The sequence below is a fragment of the Limulus polyphemus genome, unplaced genomic scaffold (assembly GCF_000517525.1).
Source record: "Limulus polyphemus unplaced genomic scaffold, Limulus_polyphemus-2.1.2 Scaffold1044, whole genome shotgun sequence".
NCBI classification, from domain to species: Eukaryota; Metazoa; Arthropoda; class Merostomata; order Xiphosura; family Limulidae; genus Limulus; species Limulus polyphemus.
Window position 1 is genome coordinate 297,480 of NW_013666654.1, and position 10,373 is coordinate 307,852.

A 10,373-nucleotide genomic window follows, 5' to 3' on the forward strand; every position below is an offset into this window, starting at 1 on the left:
AGTACTATAAGTAATACATGCACACAAAAACGTCCTTTAACACAAAAGTTGTCAACTGGTTTTTATACCATTCACTACTCGTAGGGTCCGTCTGTTTTGAATAATTTTACGCTTTTGATCATTACAACACTCAGTATAAAAATACAAGGAAAAATAGATAAAATGATTAATCTTTATGCAAGATACATAGGGAACTTTTCATTCAATATATTTCAACTCTGAAGTATTATCATTTTTAAATGTGAGAAGGAGCACACTATACCTTTATTTTCTACAACTGTTTCAATTCATTGGTGCAATTTAGGTGTGAGAACGCTAAAGTAACTGAAGCAGTGGCAACCATAGCTTGTTATAAACATTATCAATGTTACCTAGCAGTTGGCTAGAACTAAACCTACCATCTTTCTTGTTGCACAGTAGGATATTAAAGATTCTCCTCCAGTAAGAATGTTTTCATCTGGGACCTGACTGCTGTAATGGTAACAGGATCTGGGAAACCCTGACTACTGAATGGTAACTAGTGAGGCTGGATTCTGACATATAGTGGAGCTTATGACAATGGAGATGATGATTGAGAATTTCAAATTCAATAGATTGTGCCATCTCTGAAACATATTTTGGCGAAGTTTCAACCAACCTAGCTACTGCTCATCAGCTTCCTTCAGAATATAATTGACATGACCATTTCAATCAATGTTGCACAGAAATGGCTTCTGTTAAAGACGAAACGTTCTTGACACCAGTTTAGTGTTGCATGTATTCAATCACGAACCTCCTTGGCAAGTTTTAATTTAAAGATATCTTGGTAATTGATATACTGTTATTTAATTTATCATGTAGGCATCGTGGAACGCCCACAGTAGCAATCCGGTCCTCGTGGACTTCTTAGTTTCATGTTTTGAACTCGGTTCTGTGGATAACTTGATTTTTCTTGAGGGGTGGAATCTGTAGTGCAACTCAGTCACAGCTGTTTTCAGTCAGTAATACGCTTTTTAATCAATTACACTAATTGTCAGAGATGACAGTGACAACAAAGACACCAGTTCTTCTTGGTACCTGGAAATATCAGTGTCTATGTGAATGCAGTGCTCATGATCAAACACAGAAAGGTGATGCTTCATGGTTATGCACACATCATCTCAAAGTCCCATTCAATGTCTGGCCTCCAAACAGCTTTAGTAATTCACATTACCAGTTTAAGTGGTTCTTGACCGAAACTGACTGGTAACTAATAATCTTGATAAACAAGAGTTTGAATTTTCAAGCAGAAATGAATATATTAACTTTGATCAAAAGAAATATAGATTTGTCTCAGGTGTTTAAAAACAGCAACAACATCTTATCAACAGTGATTTAGGTATATGAAAGTGAAGTCAAGATAGGTTAATACTATTCCTTCAGGATGCTTTTTCTGGTTAGAAATTTAGGATACAAATACGCTTAACGATTGAACTGGAGGACCACTATTAAAATTATTCTCTAGACGAATAATAACGAAGAGCTAAATTCATTTTGAACTTTATTAGAATTCAACCACTGCTAGGGCTTTCAAGAACGTCACATAACCCTACCCAGGAGACGAGTTTCATGATTTAAAGAAGAAAGTAGTTTCCATCATCTCTACCTCTGCATATGCGCATCATACAAAATATTACGAAGTGTAATTAAATACTTCATTAGTGTACTAGCTACATGAGTGGTGACTGCCCAAGGAAAGGATTCACTCTACACCCACAGCTTGGTACACCAAGTTCACGTAGAATGTCTAACTCGGCTCAGGGAACATGTACAAACATATTGAAAGACATCATGATTTTATCTCAATAAAATATATTAATTTTATAATTTATGAAATGGTAACACCTATTGTATAAGCAAACTCAACATTTCTGTTATATAGAAACAGCTCTCCTTGTTTCTGGGTCCTCTAGTGGCACAACAATATGTATGCGGACTTGTACTGCTAGAAACCAGGTTTCGATATCCGTGGTGGGCAGAGCACAGATAGCCCTTTGTGTAGCTTTGTGCTTAATAACAAACAACAATCCTTGTTCCTGGTGTGGTTATTGGACTTCAGTTGAGTATATATCCTGACTGTTTGTACATTTAACCCAATAAAAAACAAAAGTAATCAAAAGATGTCATCTTAACCTGTACCAAAAAACACTGTTCAGGATAAATAAGCAAACCAAAATGCTGAAATGAACACACTTCACACAATGGGATGTGCAAAGACGGACAAGAGTACTCTTTAAAGGTGAACCCAAATTCAAGTTGTTTAGCAACAATCAACAACGGCTTGACTGATAGCAGACAGGCTGTGGTTTTATGTTCAATATACAACATCTATAGCGCAATTATGAGATACATCTCAACCAGCGGTATTGGAAATGTATACAAAATTGATGGCACTCTTACTACTGACAGGTACAATCATATTCTTAAACATTATATCAATCTCTCAAGAAAACGACTTGTTTGGCAACTATTCACTTTCCAGCAAGATAAGGGATCCTAAGCATGCAGCAAATGAGGTGAAATGATATGAGGATGGAAAAACAAAAAGTTGATGATACATTCACAACTATAGCTGGGTTTGCACAAGTTCCAATATGAATATTATCAAGGCTATAAGAGCTCTTATAGAAACTGAGAAGGTAGAATGGTAATTAAATAATTTGACTGAACTGTGAGGAGTGATATGGGACATTTGAACTAATATTGACAATTATGCATTGATAAAGCTATGGCAGCACAAAAATAAGGTGTACACATTTAAGGCAAATACTATGCAATGTACAAATCGTTTGCTTTTTTTGTATTGTTTGTAATAATATATTGTACTAATAATAAATTGAACAGTTAGTTGCAATAACTCACTGTATGTGTATTACCTAAATGTTTCATAATTATTTCCAAAAGTGTAGATATAGCATCTTTGAGTGTACTTCAGATAACTTTTGAAACATTGCTTGAGCTGAGAATTTTGTTTTATTCTGTCCAGATTTTATTCTAACTATTCCTTGTGTTTATTTTATACGATTTATGTTTTATTATTATATGTTGTTGTTTTTTATTGGTTTTACGTTATTATATTATTTTAAAGTTTAAATTATTATTTTTATTTTATCAGGTATTCTTTCAGTTTTGTCCTATATAACATTTTTGGTTTGTTTATTATGTCCAACGGTGGGACAGAGATAAGTTTACGGAGTTATAACGCTTAACTCCGGGGTTCGATTCCTCGCAATAGAAACAACAGATACCCTAATGAGGCTTTACTCTAAAACAAAGGGGTCATTATTGTTGTATGTATTTTAACAAATCCACCCCACAAGTCTCAGTCTTTTTTCTGTATTGAGTCCTATAAACTCTCAAATTATGATAGTTTTAGATATAGCTGAGTGCTGTTACATACCAGTCTTCACATTCAACAGAACCTCCACATTGAAGATAGAAAGTGTTATGACCAGTTTTTGAATGTTCCATCAAGAAATAATTTCTACACAGAGTGTTCAGTATGTTATACTAAAATGATTTTAAATAGGAAAAATCGACGAGTCACGTGACAACCACAGCCAATGTAAAGCTGCGGTGGAACGAATTGTATCAGAACTACATTTTATATTAGTTAGCGTTCTTTGATAGTGTGATACAATGGAAAATTGACAGCTTTTGGGAGGGTTTATAACAGTAATTTTTTATGCAAAATAATTATACACTCAAATAAAAAAGATATGTTCAGATCATGGATTTAGAATTTCCAAGATGGGGTTATTCCTTTATACTAAATGTCATTGAAAAGAAAAGAAATACGAGTTAATGTGGAGAAGGTGACCCCTCCAGAAAGAGAACTGCAACACGTCGTTTCTCAGCTGGGGTAAAAATGTGAGATGATAACTTGTAACAAGTAAGAATATTTAAACACCAAGGGCAATGGCAAAAGCCATTTATGTGTCTCAGGAAAGAGTATGCTACAAGTCACATGTACGCAAGTTGCTTCCACGATATATCTGGTCAATCACTGCATAGCTCAATATGCCGAATAGAGCCTGTGGAGTTTTGTGTGATTGGACTATTGAAATGGGCGTTGGAAACCATTATATTCGTACACTACATGGATTATAGAAATCATTAAGGTGGAGTGGTGTGCTTTGGATACGACAACCTTACGATATAGCTTATTGTAATGGAAACTACATTGCAGGACTATTATCAAGATACACTTTTGTTAGATAGAGTATGACTGGGCATAGAGACATAGACCATAATATGTGGTAAGGTTCCAATATAATTTTAATATGAAATACTCTAATTCTAACGTCACAAAATATGATTAACTTTCTCGAACTATCTATCCAAAAAACAGAAGATAAATGTATAAAATTTCTTTTTTTTTGTTATTATGATTTTATGCAGTTTTCGCACTGCAGTTACGTAATAAATCGTGCTGACTGGGCATGTGAAATACCTTCAAAATGACTGAAGGGGTACGTGACTAATCTTTTCAAAGAGACATAATCATACCTTGCCGTTAGTAAACGACATAAACTCAAAGAATACATTGAGAAGAAGAAAATCTTCAAAGTCCTCAATGGAGCTTTGAAACTAAACCAATCCAGAACGACGCCTTTATCTGTATCCATCACCCCCCCCAAAAAAAACAACAACAACAAATAAACAAACAACAAAAACAAAAAAGAACAACAACAACAAAATAAATAAAATTCTGATGAAGCTAAGCATATCTCTCAATACCGTTATTTAGATAATAAACAAGAATTTAAAGTTGAGGAGGACTCACAAGCAAACATTTCATAAGCAGCCATCTTGAAATCACTTGCTGTTTTCATAAGAAAGATAGCCGAAGAATCTGAAATCACAGCAATCCCTTTTCAACTACACGCCTGTAAATTCACCCTCACTCCAACGCAGTTCAGTCATTTATGAGACAAGTGACATTTAGTAGTAATCAGGCATTTCAATAAGATTTTCTTTTTATGTTGTAATCCAGTCGTCTTTGTAAGCTCTGTATTGAACGAAAGGCCTCGTTTTCAGAGATTAGCCGGAAACCTGTACTGGGCCAATAAAGAATGACGCGATTTAAATTTTTATAAGTTTTTGTGACATAAGATCAGAAAAATGTTATTCTACTAGCTAAGGTTTCCTACATCCAATATATATAGTTGTTACCTGGGGATGCACATCTACTCATAACAACCATAAAGGCTGACGTCGTGGCTAAGGGAAGTGAGTTGAATTAAATTCAGAAATTTCTATAAAGATAATTTCAAAAAAATTATGCTTGACATTATATTATCTTGAATCAATCCTTATATCCACACCAAACCATTGAAATGGAGACAGAAAATAACAGATTTTCTTTAAAAACTGCACTTTTTTAATACTACGTTAATAGCATACAAATATCGAAGTTTCATCACGACATAATGTAATTTATTGGCACCTAGTATCAGGGAAGGATGACTCAAAATGCGTTTGGAAACGAGCAACAACAACTGGGTTCGTTAAAAAAATACACAAAATATAATAACTGCGTGATGTTTTCTTATCCGCCAAATACGGTAGTCCATAAACTAACAGTTACAGAAGGAAAGTGCAGACGTCGAAAAGGTTAACATCCGTTACGTTACAGCAGGAGTTCCCACCTGTATCGAACTTTAACTATAAGTTTTTCCAGGAAACTAATCTGCCAATGTGCCCTATGCACAGCTTCAGAGGTTAAACATTAGTCATAGACGGACAGATATTTACCATATGTTTTCATGTAGCAGTTATTTCAAATCAAAATGTCTTCAAAGGTTTGAAGATTTTATTTCGTTACGTATATGTTGGGTGACACTGATCGAAACATTTAAAATAATTCTTCTTAGTGACAGTTAATCCCACAATTCGTTGATAAATAGCAGCCAAGAGTTGGCTGTGTGTGGTGTTGACTAGTCTATCACTTCTAAATTAAAAACGGGTAGTGAAGGTAGTTCTCGAGTAGCTTTCTTAGAAATTCTACCAAACAAAGAAACAAACAGACTTTTAAAACTTAATATCACTAATGTTAGCTCCTATAAAATTAAGAAAAAAACTTTAAGAAAACGTAACTGTTGTCACAAAGGCAAGACAAAACTTTAAACACGAGAGAGTAATGTACGAAACAGTGTGAAAATCTAAAACGGTAAACCGAATTTGTTTTTTTTAAACGAAAGAATATAAAGTTTCATTTTTCAAGTATGGTACAGAAATAGAAAGCTAAAATAGATGTCAAAGAATTTGTTTCTTCAATAAAATACAGTGCAAAAATCATTCAGAAATATTTAAAAAAGGTTGTTCGGGGAGGGGGGGGGTCCTGACTATTCTTATTCACTAGTTTTTCTCTGCATACACCACTGGTTATATACTACCAAAGGTAAATGATAACGTTCAAGCTCCAAAACCAAATGAAAAAGAAATTACCGTTTACCACGTAATGATAAGTATTCAGAAATATATATGTTTTCCCGATGTTTGTTTGAGGCGGGGCTAGCCTGTGATAGAGCTCTGAAGTTCGGATCTGACGAGCTGTTTTCGATTCTCTACTATAATATTCTTCGCACATTAAGCTGTTGGTGTATTATAAAAATGCTAATCAATTTCTTAGCGTCGATAGTGGGTGCTAGTGAGTGGCTATATTTCCTTTGGGTAGTAGTTCAAAAATAAAGGAAGGTGAGAGATAGATTTAGCAACTTTGCCAGAAATACAGAAAAGTTTGTTTCGGATAATCGTGTAGACCTACACAAGGAATATCTTCGCATAGTCGTCCCTAATTTTGAAGTGACAGACTTGAAGGAAGGTAGCTAGTCAACATTACTCACCGCTAACTCTTGACTGATCGAATAATTTGATTTGACCGTCACTCTTATAGCTTACCCATGGCAACGGGATGCGAACCATAGACAATAAGATTCACAGTCCATCACGATAACACTAAGCCACGCCCAGCCTGTTTTCCTGATAAAACAGGAGACTTGACGTTGCTAAGCTTAATAATATGACCCCCCCCCAAAAAAAATAAACGACTACAACACAATAAATACCTATCATATAAATATTGTTAAATGACTGTTTTGTGATTGCTACAACATTCTAAAATATAATAAGAACACAACAAGTGCTTTAAAAAAATTAAAGTTCTTACTACGGTGCGTTGACTGTGACACAATAAGAACCTAACAAATTATATAAATATTGTTAATTGCCTGGCTTAAAGCAGTGACCATGGTTACTATGACATAGTAAGAACCAAAACATCCTATAAGCATCGTTAAATGCTTGATTTAATGTCATTGCCATATTTACTATGACGCTATAGGTCTATAATGTAAATATTGTTAAATGTCTGGATTGATGTCATTACTGGTGTCGCTACGAAAGTCATATTTATGAAAAGGGTATGATATGAATGATTTAAGACTTATATGTTCAAGAAAGCGTCAACGAGAGTTTTTTTTTTTTGACAAATACGAACAGAAAGGGTGATTTCAGTTGAGCGAGATAAAAGAATGTTTGTACATTTGTACCTCTATAAAATTCCAAAGAATACCCTGATTCATAGGTTACGTTAAATGTTTCTGATCTTGCGGATTATTTCACGAGAGTGTTTTTAAAATTGTAAGCAAGTTCAAAGACGTGATAATCGAAAAGTCTCAGCAACTGAAATGTGTAATCATAGTATGTGAAAAACATTACGCGTCATGTGCTGTCATCTATTGAGTGGTGCATATACTATAAGCAGTGAATTAATTTTGATGTTCTTGCGCCATTCAGTGAAAATAATGCATAATTGATGGCAAAACGTTTAAAGTAATAAGTTTATGAATTAGGATATCAAGTGTTTTTGTTATAAAAATAATCTACATAAGACAATATATATATATGTATCTCACTTTAATACTCCATTCCCAATACAGAAACATAATTCAATGAGCAAGAAAATACCAATAGATCAAGTAAAAGTAAGAACACATGCACACATATTTCTACAGTGAATGATCTTGTTTTTTTTTATAACTAACTTATTGTCTTGGATGTCTTTCATTCCTTATAAAAGAGCAAATAACAATAATATATTTATTAATTTAACTTAGGATACTTACCAGTCTCTGTATTTTCACTCTTTACTAATTTCTAGCAATCTTTCCTTGTAATGTCAGAATCTAAAGTTGAGAAATTCGTTCCTTCTGGCAACAGAAGATTCTGTGTAATTGAAATATTAAGAAGATCGGAGGAAGTAACAAATTGTGAAGAAAGTGCTCTCTGTAGTTCTTAAAATTGGTTCGTCGTGAAAGATACTTCTGAAAAATCAGATGGCGCTAAAAAGCAATTTAATCTGGGAACTTATCATCATTTTGGTGTTTTTTTTTCATTTCCTGTTGGACGCCATGAATTCACTCACAGAATTCGAAAGCTGACAAGATGTTTCATTTTAATACCATTAAATGAATTATCTAACTCTAAAACTGACCCATAAAGTTCATGCATAATTTGTCCTCGTCGTTCTTCCAGAGTTTGCAAGTCAGTGTTGAGCAAATCTCGAAGGTCATCAGACTGCTGTTGGACAATGACATTTGGCTTACTGTTTTGATATTACATGCAAGGAACAACAATAAGTAGTTTTAGTTAAATTCAACGATAGTCTGTTTGTTTTTTGAATTTCGTGCAAAGTTACTCGGGGTAATTTGTGCTAGTGATAGACTAGAGGGAAAAACCGCTGGTCACCGCCAACTCTTGAGCTACTCTTTTACCAGTGAATAGGGGATAGAACGTCACATTAGAATACCTCCACAGTTGAAAGAATACGCATGTTTGAGGACGGGATTAAAACCTACGACCTGCAGATTGAGATTCGAGTGCTTTAACCACCAGATTTAATGATAGAGATATGTTATCATTTCCCATTCTAAAAGGAGCAAAAAAGTTAAATCGCAAACACTTTGAGATATACTGATAACTAAACTATGATTATGTACCCTACCTATAGATGGCAGCACTATGGAACGTGCAAAGTGTTGAAAACTGCAAATAACACCCTTGAGGATTTCCCACGGTGGACACAGCAGATATCCAAATGTGGCTTTGCTATAACACACACACACACATGATTTTTACTCATTATTTTGTTTTCATAACTCTCATTTTGTATACAGTTAGGTGCTCAAATGAGTTATTAAACTTTCCTTTTCACTAGTGGGCATGACACTGTATTCACTATTAACTGTTCTCCATGTTCTCCTGTGAGAAAGATAACTCGTAACATTGTGAGAAAGACAGTTTTTCTTGTCAGATTAGTAGATAATGGCTTGGAGCTGCCATGCCCTTTTCACACATTACACTATGAACACATAAGCCACTCATTGAATGTAGAGCTGTGTAAGTTTAGTTGTGTTTAATGTTATTTTTTTTTCGTATACAAATCCAGGTTTACTCCAGAACAAATAGATTCTGGCAGACTTTTAGATTATAGATTTTCGCAGATATCGCATTTTAATTTCGGGTTTTACTTTTAAGAGAGTTTGTCGAGCATAAAAACGTTATGAGTTATAGAAGCTTTCTTGAGCTTAATGTAACTTTTGGATTATCTGTATTTAACTTTGACAATAACTTCAACTTTAATTTATGATTTTTAATTAGTGTGACTTGAATTCAACTCTGAGGGGCTTAGTTGATTTGCTAGACAGTGGTGTAACTTTTAGTAAAATTTAAGCTTAACTTGGATTTTACTTTCACTTTATGTAACTTTACATTTGGGTTTTTCACACTTTGGTTTTAGTGTAACTTAAGGGGGGGGGGCATACCAAGCTGATAAGAGCTTTTAATAAGATCTTTACTATTGTTATCAGTTTGACACATACCATGAAACATACTTGACCTATTGTCTTGCACTGTTTTAATTGTGTTATTTCTGTGTAAGTAAAGATTGCTGAACTTGAGCATTTATATCCTATGACATTTTGTATGAAGAACACGGTCAAAGTTTAGGTAGACGCATGCTCCGTAGCTTAGTATCCTTGAGCCTCCAGTTAGTGAGCCCTAACTGACTGCTTTGAGTTAAATCTTTAAGCCAGAAAATACCATACAGTACCGAAAAATAAAACAAAATAAAAAAACCCCGAATAATCAAAAAGTAAAACTAATCATAATAATACAAACTCTAAACATAGAATAAAAATCACATATGATTGAACGAAATAAAAAAGTGAAATGAGCACAATTAGCAGTTACAGCCATAAATAACTTAAACAATGTGCAGATAAGAGCTGAATGGAATCTGGTAAAATAGAGGACATTTTTTTGTTACCTACAAATACAGACAAAAACTTAAT